The sequence below is a fragment of the Tamandua tetradactyla genome, chromosome X (genome assembly GCF_023851605.1).
Source record: "Tamandua tetradactyla isolate mTamTet1 chromosome X, mTamTet1.pri, whole genome shotgun sequence".
Classification (NCBI taxonomy): Eukaryota; Metazoa; Chordata; class Mammalia; order Pilosa; family Myrmecophagidae; genus Tamandua; species Tamandua tetradactyla.
This window is the reverse complement of record NC_135353.1, coordinates 144,669,718-144,682,154: the sequence shown is the minus strand read 5'-3', so window position 1 is coordinate 144,682,154 and position 12,437 is coordinate 144,669,718. Positions and strand designations below refer to the sequence as shown.

The following is a 12,437-nucleotide window of genomic DNA, read 5'->3' as shown; positions in this document are numbered from 1 at the left end:
AATATGTATACACATATTGGAGGAGGCCTTTCTAAAGAACATAAAATGAATAAGCTATAAAAATGAAGGGTTGATTACATTAGTACATAAAATTTTAAGAAATCAATCAGCATGGCAAGCAATCCAAGCAAAGTTAAATAACTGGGAGAAAATATTCATGATATTCCTCAAAAAAGTCTGATATTCTTAATTATAAAAAGAGATCCTAGGGGGTACAAGGGTAGTTCAGTGGTAGAATTCTTGCCTGCCATACGGGAGATCTGGGTTCGATTCCAGTTCCATGTACTTCCCCAAAAAACGAACAAGCAAAACAATGAAAAAAGAAGCAGAAAAAAAAAAATTCAACAAATGGTGCTGCTAATAACGGGGATACTCAAATGGAAAAAATAATGAAATGTGACCCTGCCATACAGCATGCAAAAAAAGCGACATCACACACACACACACACACACACACACACACACACGCACACACACACATACATACACACACAAACACACACACAAGAGAGACCCTGTAGCTCTGCCATTCAGCTTTGCTATTTAGTGTACATTGGCTTACTATATTTATTATATTTCTTATTTACTGTTTCCTTTCCCTCTGTGATCTAATTTTTTATTCCCACAACTTATCTTCATGTTCTTACGTTTGTATGATGACCTTCATCATCTTTTTCCTTTCTTAGGATTTTTACTATTTATTTGTCACCTTTAAATAATATTTTAATTCCCACCTACTTATCAATCAGGTTACTCAACATTCCTTTCTAGTTTGGTTTTTAGTTGTGTTATTTCTAATTTATCAGAGCAAAATATTACTTATCCATTCTTCTTCCACTCTTAATGCTCCCTTTATTTGAATTTTAGATGTTAAATTACATATGCTTTTCCCCAAACAGGTCTTCATCTTTGGCTGGTAAATTCTTATCCTACACTTCCAGGAAGGGATCATAATATATTATTTCCTTTTTTTTTTTTCTGAATATTTAAAGCCTTGCTGGTTATAAAATCCTTGGCTCATACGGTTTGTTTTCTTTTCCTTTAGGTTCTTGAAAATGTTGCTCTTTTGTTGTGCTTTCTGTTTTCTTTGTTATGTGACATGGCCTTTTTCTCTGGAGGCCCAGAGGATATTTTCTTTATTTTAAAAGTGTAATCATTTTACTAATGCATTTCTTGGAATTAACCATTCTTTCTCAGATCTCCCGAGTACATCATGGATCATTTTAAAATGTAAATTTGGAGCTTTTATTTCAGCAATGTTTTCTAGAATTATATAGCCATTAAATATTTGTTCCGTTCCTTCGATTTGCTTTTTTAACTTCAAGCACTCCAGTTAGAAGTATTTTGGGTAATCTCATCCTGTCTTTTCTACTGTATTTGTTCTTTCCGATCTTTTTTATATTACTTTCTTTTTCTTGTCTCTTTTCCACCCTAGCTTTTGTGACCCTCATATGAACTGTGGTTATATTTGTTTTCCCTTGGGAACTGTATTTGTTATCTATTGCTGCTGTAACAAATTACCACTAACTTAGTAGGTTAAAATATTCCTTTATCATCTCACAGTTCTGTATGTCAGAAGTCTGGGCAGCCTCAGCAGAGGCTCTCACAAGGCTAAAATCAACATATTGGCCAGGGCCTGTTTTCTGGAGGATTAGGGAAAGAGTTCACTTCCGAGCCCACTCAGGTTGTTGGTAGAACTCTGTTTCTTGTTATGGATTGTGGTTCCCATTTCCTTGCTGGTTGTCAGCCAGGGACTGCTCTCAGCAACTAAAAGTTGCTTGCTTTTTCGCAAACGGCCTCCCCATTTTCAAGCCAGTAATGGCTTATTGAATCCTTTTCACCCTTCCAATCTCTGAAGTCCGCTTCTGCCACCAGCTGGAGAAAACTATCCGCTTTAAAGGGCACATGTGATTATAGTGTGCCACCTGGGTAACTCAGGAGAACCCCCTCAATTTTAAGGTCAACAGTGCCATATAACATAACATAATCATGGGAGTGATAGCCCCTCCCACTCACAGGTTCTGGCAGTTAGGGTGGAATATATTTGGGACAGCTATTTTAGAAATTTGGCTTACCCCAAGTACCTTCTAATTTGGTTCTCATTTATCAAGTCTTGGCTGAGTTTGGCTAGCTCCTGTTTCACATCTTGTTGTTTGTCCTTTTCTATTTGGAGTCACTGAATTTACAATTCATTGTGTCCTTCCAATTCTGCGATTGCTTAAGTATAAAATTCACATCAAGTATAGGGTACAATTTTCCTCTGCTTTTTGTGTGTGAGTGTGTATGTGTATTCTAATGGTTTTATCTACTGAAACATTTTTTATTCTAAATTTTCACCCTTTATCCCCCCCCCCAAAGCAGCGAGAGGATACAACTTTTTGGAGTTGGGGAGGGAAGAGTGATTACATGGTTGACTTGATTTCTTAGGTCAAGATGACCGTCTTTTGTTGTATTATGACATACAGATTGTACGGAATTTGTTATTTGTTATTGTCATTGTTACTGCTGGTAGCGTTTTAAATAAATGGTACACTTTTAGCAAGTTTTTCTTCTTCTGATTCTTTGTCACTATCTTGGCTCATTAGAAGTCTTTTTTTGGTCAGTTCTTTCCTTCTTTTTTTTTTTTTTTTTAACATGGGCAGGCACCGGGAATCGAACCTGGGTTCTCTGGCATGGCAGGCAAGCATTCTTGCCTGCTGAGCCACCATGGCCCGCCCACTTTCCTTCTTTTATACCTAAGCCTTCAAGGGACACCTTTCCCTTCTAAGGTGCCTTCTTCTTCCTAAGAAAGAATGTCTACCTCTGATCCTATGTTCTTTCTATGCTTCTTTTATTACTATTACTTCCCACTTTCAAGTGCTTTGATCTACCTAATCTCAAACCTGTTCTCAGTATTTTCCAACACAGGATTGGACCACAAACACATCCACAAATTAACAAAAATGAAAACATTTAGGTAACATAGGTGAAAAAAATTGGATCAAAATGAGAGTTCATAAAAGGAGAAATAAAAAATAACATTTAAGTATATAAAAAGATGTGCACCATCACTTCATAGTAGAATTACAAGTGAAATTAAATGAAAGGCCATCTGTTTTATCTATCAGATTGCCAAAGATAAAAATATTTCAAAGCTTATCCTATTAGTTAAGGATGTGGAGAAACAGATAGGGATTTTCCGCCTTTGGCATGTGCTTTTACTAAGCATATACTTATTTTTTTTCTATTTTTGAAAGAGTTTTATATGTAAAAAAGAGTTATACCATTAAATCTGTTGCCTCGTTCACCACTAGCACAGCGCTCTTACCCATCACTGGGGGCTGTGATATGCCATTTTAAGGATTATCACTTGGTAGCATGAGAACATTTGGGAGGAATGGAGTAGCACGGACTAACACCCAGGGAAGTTCTGGCATTCAGGAGGACAGAAGAGATGAATAGAGGTACATAAGAAAAACCAGGAGACAGCCTTCTAGTAAAATTTCAAAGACTGGACAGTAAATAGCATTAAATGTCACAAAGTGCTCAGGCCAGTTGATTGAAAGCTAGGCTATTGATAACCCTTAGTAACAAAATCCTCTGAAAGTATCTGGGAGAAAACTCAGACCATAATAGAGAAAGGGAGAAGCCTGTGTTGAGAAAGTGAGGAGAACCATTTTGACTCCACTGAAAGTATTTCATGAGAAAAGACAAGAGGTAAGCTACAGGTAGAAACACACACCTGCACATATACACATGCACACAAACGAGGAATGCCTTTATGCAAAATCTCTGACAGTGCAGTAATGGATCAGGTAAATATAGCATGCATGATGATACTATCAATATGTAATTTTGGAATTTTAGAAAGGGGTATAAGCTTTCCTATAGACTTCCATTTGAGAAATGAGAAAGTAACATACTCAAATTCACAATTCGATTAATGACTTATTCATGTTATGGGCTTTATATATTAGAGATAAACCAAATGGTAAACAATGAAATCAGTAACTACAAAGTCAAATTATGCAGCAACACCCTGTACAATTTGGATTCCAGATAAATCCATAATAGCAAAATAAAGCCAGAAGCAATGTAATAGTGTTTGCAAATTAGCCACCAAGGTAGTCAATTACAATTGTGTTTAATAGACTAGTGATCAGAAGGGTTTTGAAAGTGGGAATGATTACAATACTGTTGCATAAATTATAGGTTTAGAAAAGCACTCAAGGGAAAGATGTCCAGTTAATCATTGCAGTAGTTTTCATGTGCTTATGAGGAATAATTTGGGGAAACCCTTAAAAACCCTTAAAGTACTGAATATAATGCGGTTGAACTCCTACATTCCATAAAAGTGCTCTTTCTTCTCTCTCTCTCTCTTTTCTCGCTATTATCATAATGGACTTTTAAGGAAGAGATAGATATTGTAATTGGAAATCATGCATACAATAAAACCATTTTCAATTCTTTGTAGCTATGTTTTATGTGAAAATAACATGAGAAATAATCCTACAGTTTTGACAGGGAAGTTAGGTGGACAGCTGACTGTTATGAAGTCTCTTGTGTAATTATTCTACCTTCCCCCTGGCTAGGGATAAGTATTTTTTGTATATGACCCATACTTTTGAAAATACAGAGTTTCAGAATGTCTGTTGCAATACATAGCTAATGACAATCACAAATATTTAACAGTTATTAAATATTCTAATCAGTTTTAGAATCCCCTTGGAGATTCATCCATTTAAAAATGAAGAAAAACAAGTGGAGCTAATAATAGATAAACCCTCATTCAGGGTGTTTTATTTATTTCTTTTTCTCCCCCTGGCTGCATCTTGAGATGCCATCCACTTTATGGCTCTCTCTGCATCAACTGCAGCTTTTTCTGCCAATAATATGAGGCAAGATTAACTGAATTTCAAATGTATGGGACTTCACTCCCAGAAAGGGTGTTCTATTCATATTGAACCTTGCTATAAAAATGAAAAGTTGGATCCAGAGAACAGACATGAAAGTAGGCTGTATTCACAGTTGGATAAGGATATTAAATAGAAAGAGCTATGTGATTTATCTCTTTTATTAAGTGCTCCTGGAAAGGAGATTAAGCTTCTAAAAAGTGGTGACCTTGATATAAATTCCATATTTAGCCAGTGGTGAAATATTATGAATAATGAAGTGAATGTGAAACAACATCCAGTGGAAGTGAAAAGATTTGGAGGATGTAGTGAGGTTGACAATAACCTAAGGGGTTATTCCATTACTGCAAATAATAATAACAAAAATAATACATATTATGTGCCAGTTTGTCGATTACAAAATACATTCACATCAGGAGGCTATTTACTGCTCATAACAACTCTTATGAGGTAAGTAGCCTTGTCCTTTTATTTATCCAGAGCCATACAGCTTGTTAATGGATTGCTCTCCCCATGCAAACCTCCTCTTCTTGTATTCTTGTATTCACATTTTACAGCATCATCCAGGGTGCCAAGCCTGAAACTGAGAGTCACCTTTCAAAGAGTCTCCCCTCTTCCTGAGCACTGATCTACACAGTACTAATGCAAGTTTCCACAAGTGTACAACCATTGTTTCCATCTTTGATATAGTCCATTTTTTTCTGTTACCGTGGTTATTGCTAAAACACAACTCCTCACTCTGTATAAACTGGAATAATGTGGTCACTTCCTAATTGCTTTCCTTTCCTCCAGTTCTCTTCTTCCAGCCTGCCACAATCTTCCTAAAAACAAGTCAGATCATCCTGCTTTCCTACTCATAACCCTTCAATAAGGCCCCATTACTTAAAGATCACATCAAAACTCCCATATGAGCAGCATCAGTGTTCCTTCCCACATTTCCAGCCTTGTCTCCTGCCACTTCCCTTAATGAACTCTGAACTCCATGAGAGTTCTTGCAATGGGCTATTTTCTTCCATGCCTCTTTTAAATGTGCCATGTCAGGTGATTAACATGCCCAGCTTCACCCTAACCCCATTTATGAGGCCGGTTTTCATCTACCACTCTTCCATATCAAATTTCTTTTTAACGTCTCAACTGACTCCTCTTATTTTGGGCCAGTTAAGTGTTCAGGATACAAATATGAATTTTATGACTCCTTCCTGAGCTTACAATCTAGTGGGAGCGATGGGCAAGTGGGTGAATAATCAAAAGAGAGTGTAATGCAAGCTAATATGGGGTGGGGGGAGGCTGAGGGAGAAGAGAAGCTGCACTGCACCAGAAGTATGGATGGGAATTATGGAAGCAAGCATCCAAAAAAAAGACTCCTCATAAGAGGAGCCTTGAAAAATGAATGAATGTGATAATGAGAAGTAAAATTTAAAAAGTATGATTTAGACAGAGTGATCAGTCTGCATAAAGACAGATAAAAGACTGCAACTTGTTTGGAGAAGGTCCGCAATTTTCCATGTGGTTGAGGTGAGCAAGTACTGAGAGATGGGACCGAACATATGGGTACAGGGAGATCATGTGTGGCCTGGTGTAAGTTAAGGAGTTTGGATTTTATTTTAGAGAACATTGGATGGGAAGAGGGAATCAGTGAGTGGAAAGAATGGTGTTAAAAGAAAGTTGACATAATCAGATGTATATTAAAAGACATACTCAGACTTTCTCTCTCTTACATTTCTTCTGCATTATGGATATACATAAATTGCAAGCTTTATTACGCTGGACTGCAAGGGTTTATATTTCTATCTCCCCCAATTACATTGGGGCTTTTATGTTCTTGGAATTCTATATCTTGTGGTTGAATAATAGACAACATAAGTGAATAACATATTTTAAGTTCTATCAAGTCATGAAAATCCTTCAGTAAATCATGCCTAAAAATCACAAGTCAATCAGTGAATGCATGTGTGTATGATCCCTATTTATACTTTTAAACCAATCATTTTGATGGGGGGAAATATTCAAAAAGGTCAACTTCAGAAAGGAATATTGTTTTACCTTATATTATTCTAATTAAGGTTCTCTAGCAAAAGAGTGGTACTGTGCTCCTTAGCAGTATTTCATCTTCCACATTTCCTTCTTTTTTTAACATTTAAACTCATCTGTCTAACATCTTTGTATAGTAGTATTTCTGGCACCCTAACTGTAAATTGTTTTATTCCCACATTGTCTTTGTTGATGTGAATCCTTAATACAATTGTCATATTCTGAGCATATTTATATTCAATAAAGAAATACAAAGGATTAGACCATTATCTTTTTTTTTTCTAAAAAGGCCTATTTTTACACTGTAAAATTATTAGGCTGTAGTATTTTAACCATTTGTTCTTTTAGTGAGTTGTAGGTGATTCTGATTAATGGCTCTCCTTTTAAGTCAGAAATATCTAACAATTTGAATTGACTTGAATTGATACTAAAATTGCAATAGAAAGTATTGAAAAGAAACCAACTGTGAAATGCACATAAATCATAGAGAATAAAAAAGTATTCCAAAAATTCCTGCAGCTTAATACTGCTTTTTTTTTGCAGATACATAAATTAGAAGCTTCTATAATAGAAAGGAAAATGCAAATATACCTTAATTTATTTAATTTGCCAGGTTTAGGCAGTGTTATTTGTAATATTTGCAAATATATACTGATATAATTTGTTTACTTCTTTTGGCTCAGGGGGACCTTTAGGAATTTATGTATGATGTGGATTAAACACTCATATATTTGTTTCCTAAGCTACTCTATCAGCCAGGACCCAGTCATGTAAAGCAAATTGATTTGAGGTAGTTCAGTATTCAATAGGGGGGATTTAATATGGGACACAGGGTGATAAATATGCTGGAGGAGCTGAAATGGCAGGATGTAAGGCAACCCAGAGCTTAGTTACAGAAGGAAGCTGCTACCACCCCTAAGAGAGAAGGAAATGGTAATTACCAGAACCATGAGCTGAAATGACAGAGCCTCTCTTGGGGAAAAAAAAAAAAAACCTTACTGAAAGCTAGTTGGCAGAAGAGCCTGGGAGATAGAAGTCCAATTTATGACCTAAAATATTCTATGTATTTGGGATAACACAATGAACAAGGCTAATACAACGCCCTGTGTCAGTGCTTACATTGTTATGAAAGAGCAAATAGGTAGCTATGCAAAGAAAGAAAGAAAATCAAGCAAATATTATTTGTTGGTACTTAATAAGGTAGCCATAAAAGAGTGATGTGCTAGGGACTCCTGAGACTTAATTGCTCATCATAGATTTTTTTTTTTTTCATTAATTTTGATTTTTGAAAATAGCGCATTGAAATATTTTTGATCTTGGTTGTTGAGTGTTTGGGGCCCCCTTACTCACCTCATCTTATTCCAACAGAGTAAGCCTGTCATACCTCAAAGGACAGGCTAGAGAGCACTGATTATATTCTCAGTTCTTTGCAAAGTTGCTTGAGGTTTTTGAGCAGAAATGGGGACTGTGACACGATGGAGTTAATTTTACAAAGATTACAGATTGATGTATAAAGAAGAGACTGCAGGGAGGATGAATGGAAGCAGAACAGGGAGTTAAGAGGTTACTGCGTAATTCAAGAAAAGAACAATGTTGATTGAACTAGGATGGCTGTAGTGGAATTAGAGCAAAAAGGGCAGGTTTGGGATGTATTTTAAAGACAACTTGTCTAAGACTACTTGACAAATGGGATGCAGGGGAATAGGCAAAGAGAGAAATTAAAGATATCTTCTGGCTCTTTTGCTTCAGCAACTGGAAGGATGGTGTGGGCGGGGAAAGCAGGAAAAAAGAACAGTAGATTTGTGGATAAAAGGAAAGATTTACTTGAGGGATGCATCAGATCTGAAGTGATGCTTTAGATATTCAAATAGGTATCATAAATAGGCAACTGGATATATAAATCCAGATTTCCAAGGGAGAGGTCAGAGCTGGAGATATGAATGTGGGAGACACAACATAGACATTGCATTAAAGTGAAAGGATTAGGTGAGATATGTAGAAGGAGATTAAATGAGATAATGCATATAATGCTTTTTGTATAATATTCCCCTTCTCTGTTTCCTTTCAGTGGAATATAAGCTCCATAAAGGCAAGGACTTTGTCTCGTCACTGCTTTTTTCTTAGCCAGGGCAAGTATATAATAGGTGCTTAATAAACATATATTGACAGATAGAATGAACTTTAAATGCTCAATAAGCAATGGTTATGTTCATTCCTAATATAAATGCACATTACATATTCGTTTTTTATTTTTAAGTGTTTCTATCTGGGCACATTATTTTCTTGTTATTTTTTAAAATATTTTTATTGATAAATCTTCACAACATTCATTCCATCCATGGTGTATAATCAACGGCTCATAATATCATCACATAGTTGCTTATTCATCACCATGTTCGTCTTTCAGAATGTTTGCATCACTTCAGAAAAAGAAATAAAAAGATAAAAGACAAAACTCATATATACAATAACCCCCACCCCTCCCTCTCACTGACCACTAGTATTTCCAGCTACCCAATTCATTTTACCCTTTATCTTCCCAACTATCTATTTGTTTTTATCCATTTTTTTCACTCATCTATCCATACCCTGGATGAAGGGAGCATCAGACGCAAGGTTTTCATAATCACAAGTCACGTTGTAAAAGCTATATAGTTATACAGTCTTCTTCAAGAATCAGGGCTACTGGAACACAGTTCAGCAGTTTCAGGTACTTCTCTACAGCCTCTCCAATACCCCATAAATTAAAAAGAGGAGATCTATATAATGCATAAGAATAACCTCCAGGATATCCTGTCAACTCTGTTTGAAATCTCTCAACTACTGAATGGGCCCATTCTTTTTTAATGAAATGGCATGCCTTTGTACTGAGAAGTTTAAGGGGCCATATGCTATATTTTCAGAGAAAAATATCTCAAACCATAACAGGAGAAAAGGAGATAAAAGACTTGAAACTGTGAAATTAGAAAGCGGTGGAAAATGCAAACAAGATCTTATGAATCACCGTTAAATTAGGGCATCAGGCTGGGGTTATGGACATAAACGTTGAGGGCTTGCATTTCCGTTTTCCCCAAGCCTTGCTTGGATGAGGCATATTTTATTTTCCTAAGTACAGACATGTTATTCTGGTCCCTCTGTGTCTGCAGAAAATGGGTCACTTTCTAAATGTGCTGAGTTCAAAGAGGTCATTCTTTAAATGAAACTCTGATCATGAGCTCTGATCAACGTGCTTTTTTTAGAAGCATATCAGTTTGCAGAATGTGGAAATGCACCCCCCTTCAATTTTATGGACTAGAATCTGCTTTTGCCTTGTACATATAATTAGGAATATGATACAAACATCCTTTTTAACTAAGGTTACTTGCCATCTTTGCAGTTCATTTTACTCACAACTTCCATTTTTCTTTGGAGGTCAAGGAAAGCAAAAGTATTCTCAGGGAACATAGACCCGCTAAGTAAAACAGTATAAAATATGTATAATTATGATACTGAATAAATAATGTTTAGAGTAGAATTAGTAGGAAAATATGCCTGATTATGGGGACTATTTACTGACATTATCCAGATTTGGTTTATATGTAGTAGGGAAAGAAAGCATGTTTTTAAATTTTAACACTTAGTCTGGGGTGCATGAGTAGTTCGATGGTTAGAATGCCTGCCTTCCATGCGGGAGACCTGGGCCGGATCATGCACCAAAAAAAAAAAAAAAAAAGAAAGAAAGAAAGAAGAAAAAGACTTAACCTAATGCTGAAGAAACCGTGACTGGGTAAAATTCCAACAAACTCTGAGTGTTCTCTCTTCTTTAGCGAACAATATATATCTATATTTTCGCTTGTTTTATTCTGTCTGAGGTTCCCCTGGAATTTTGTCCACAACAGGTCAGATTTCTCTGCGATTTTGCAAGATTTAACAGTGCAAGGACTATTATGGACACTTTAACCTGTGTGATGTTTGGAGAGCAGAAAGTGCTTTGCAGCTAACCCAAATGTGGCCCTTACATTTATACTCCCCTTTCCTTTACCTTTTAAACCAACAAGATCAACAGAACTTAGAATAAAAGCCTGCTGTATAGAGGGTGGGAGAAATTAAATTCTTTTAATTTTGCCTCATCTAGAAGACACATCTGCTTGCTACATCTGCTGTCAAGAATCATATGGTGGTGTTTCAGTGGGAGTGGTTTAAGAGGCTAAGGTCACAAAGAAATGTGATCAGAATGGTATAGTGATTAACTAATCTATCATTCATTCATTTAACAAAAATTTACTGGGAGTCCCTACTCTATGTCCAGCACATATGGACAACTTTAAACCTATCAAGTCTTTAACTTCAATAGCTATGAGTTAACAAATTGCTGTGACAGATTATTCTACATATGCCAGCAGACACTGGAGGTTTCAGAAAGGAAGAAAGATCTTACGAGAGAAAACATGTGCCTCTAAGGAATCAAATATAACTTCCTAATTTTACACAACATGAGAAGCATACATTGACATAGGAGGCAACAAAAATGGTGAAGATGAATGAAATAATTACAAAGTGTGATTGTTAGGAAGAAAATAAACAGAGACTTCACATGGATAAAGATGAGAAGTCAGCGATAAACTTCCCTGAGAGATGATTCATAAATTGTGGTACCTTGAACCCATGTCCCGGACCTATTTCCTTCAGTATCATGAATTTTATTCTCTCTTGCTCGTTTTTCCTCTCTTTCACTCCTGGAACAGTGATGAAGTGGTGAAATTTGAGTGTTCCTGCCCAAATATAACTCAGGAGGAGAAAATAAATGGTATTAGACTTTCACATGCCAAAGCTTCCTTGGTTCTAATAGTCCGAGAATATTAAGCTTGAAAAATAAAGATGGTAAAACTATGCAAATCACTTTTTATCAAAATGGAAGGAGATAATTATGTTCAACTTATAGCTGGTGGAATACGACAAGATGGAGTTCACTTTAGCAGTTAAATTGCCAAAATAAATAAATAAATAAATAATTACTAACCAGATGACAAAAAACCCTGGCATTTTTAGATCATCATCTTCCTGATGATCTCACTTTAATCTTTTCACCAAGGGCTGATTTCATCCACAGTTAAATCAATAAATCCTCCAGAGCCCTTCTGAAAAGAAAAAAAACTAATCCAAACATCTCATATTTAGTGTTGATAGCTATAAGCATAGCATCACAGTAAAGACTGATAGAAAAAAAATAAAAGAAAACCCTAGAAAAATTGGGAGGCTTTGAAATTAGAAATAAACTAGCAAAGTTAAGTATATTTAAGACTTAAATTCTAAACAGTTATTTTGTATTGATGCTGTCACCACAATTTAACCTTGACTTGCTTGATTTCCAACACTTTATTTTTACAGCTAATGATTAGAAGCCAGGGTCAAATTTATGGTTAAGGAACCACTTTCTGGGCAGTCCACTCAGTTCCCCTCAGGTCTGTAGCAAACTGAACTTTCAAATCCATCATGCCTCCTTGCTGCTTTTCAGTGCCCAATAACCTGTGGCGA

The 12,437-nt window shown here is 36.0% G+C and overlaps 1 protein-coding gene across 2 annotated transcripts in view; it reads left to right on the top strand.

Annotated features, from left to right (window-relative positions):
- Positions 1-12,437, top strand: part of LOC143670130 (interleukin-1 receptor accessory protein-like 1) — a 992,918-nt gene that overhangs the window by 719,843 nt on the left and 260,638 nt on the right. The window lies entirely within an intron of this gene.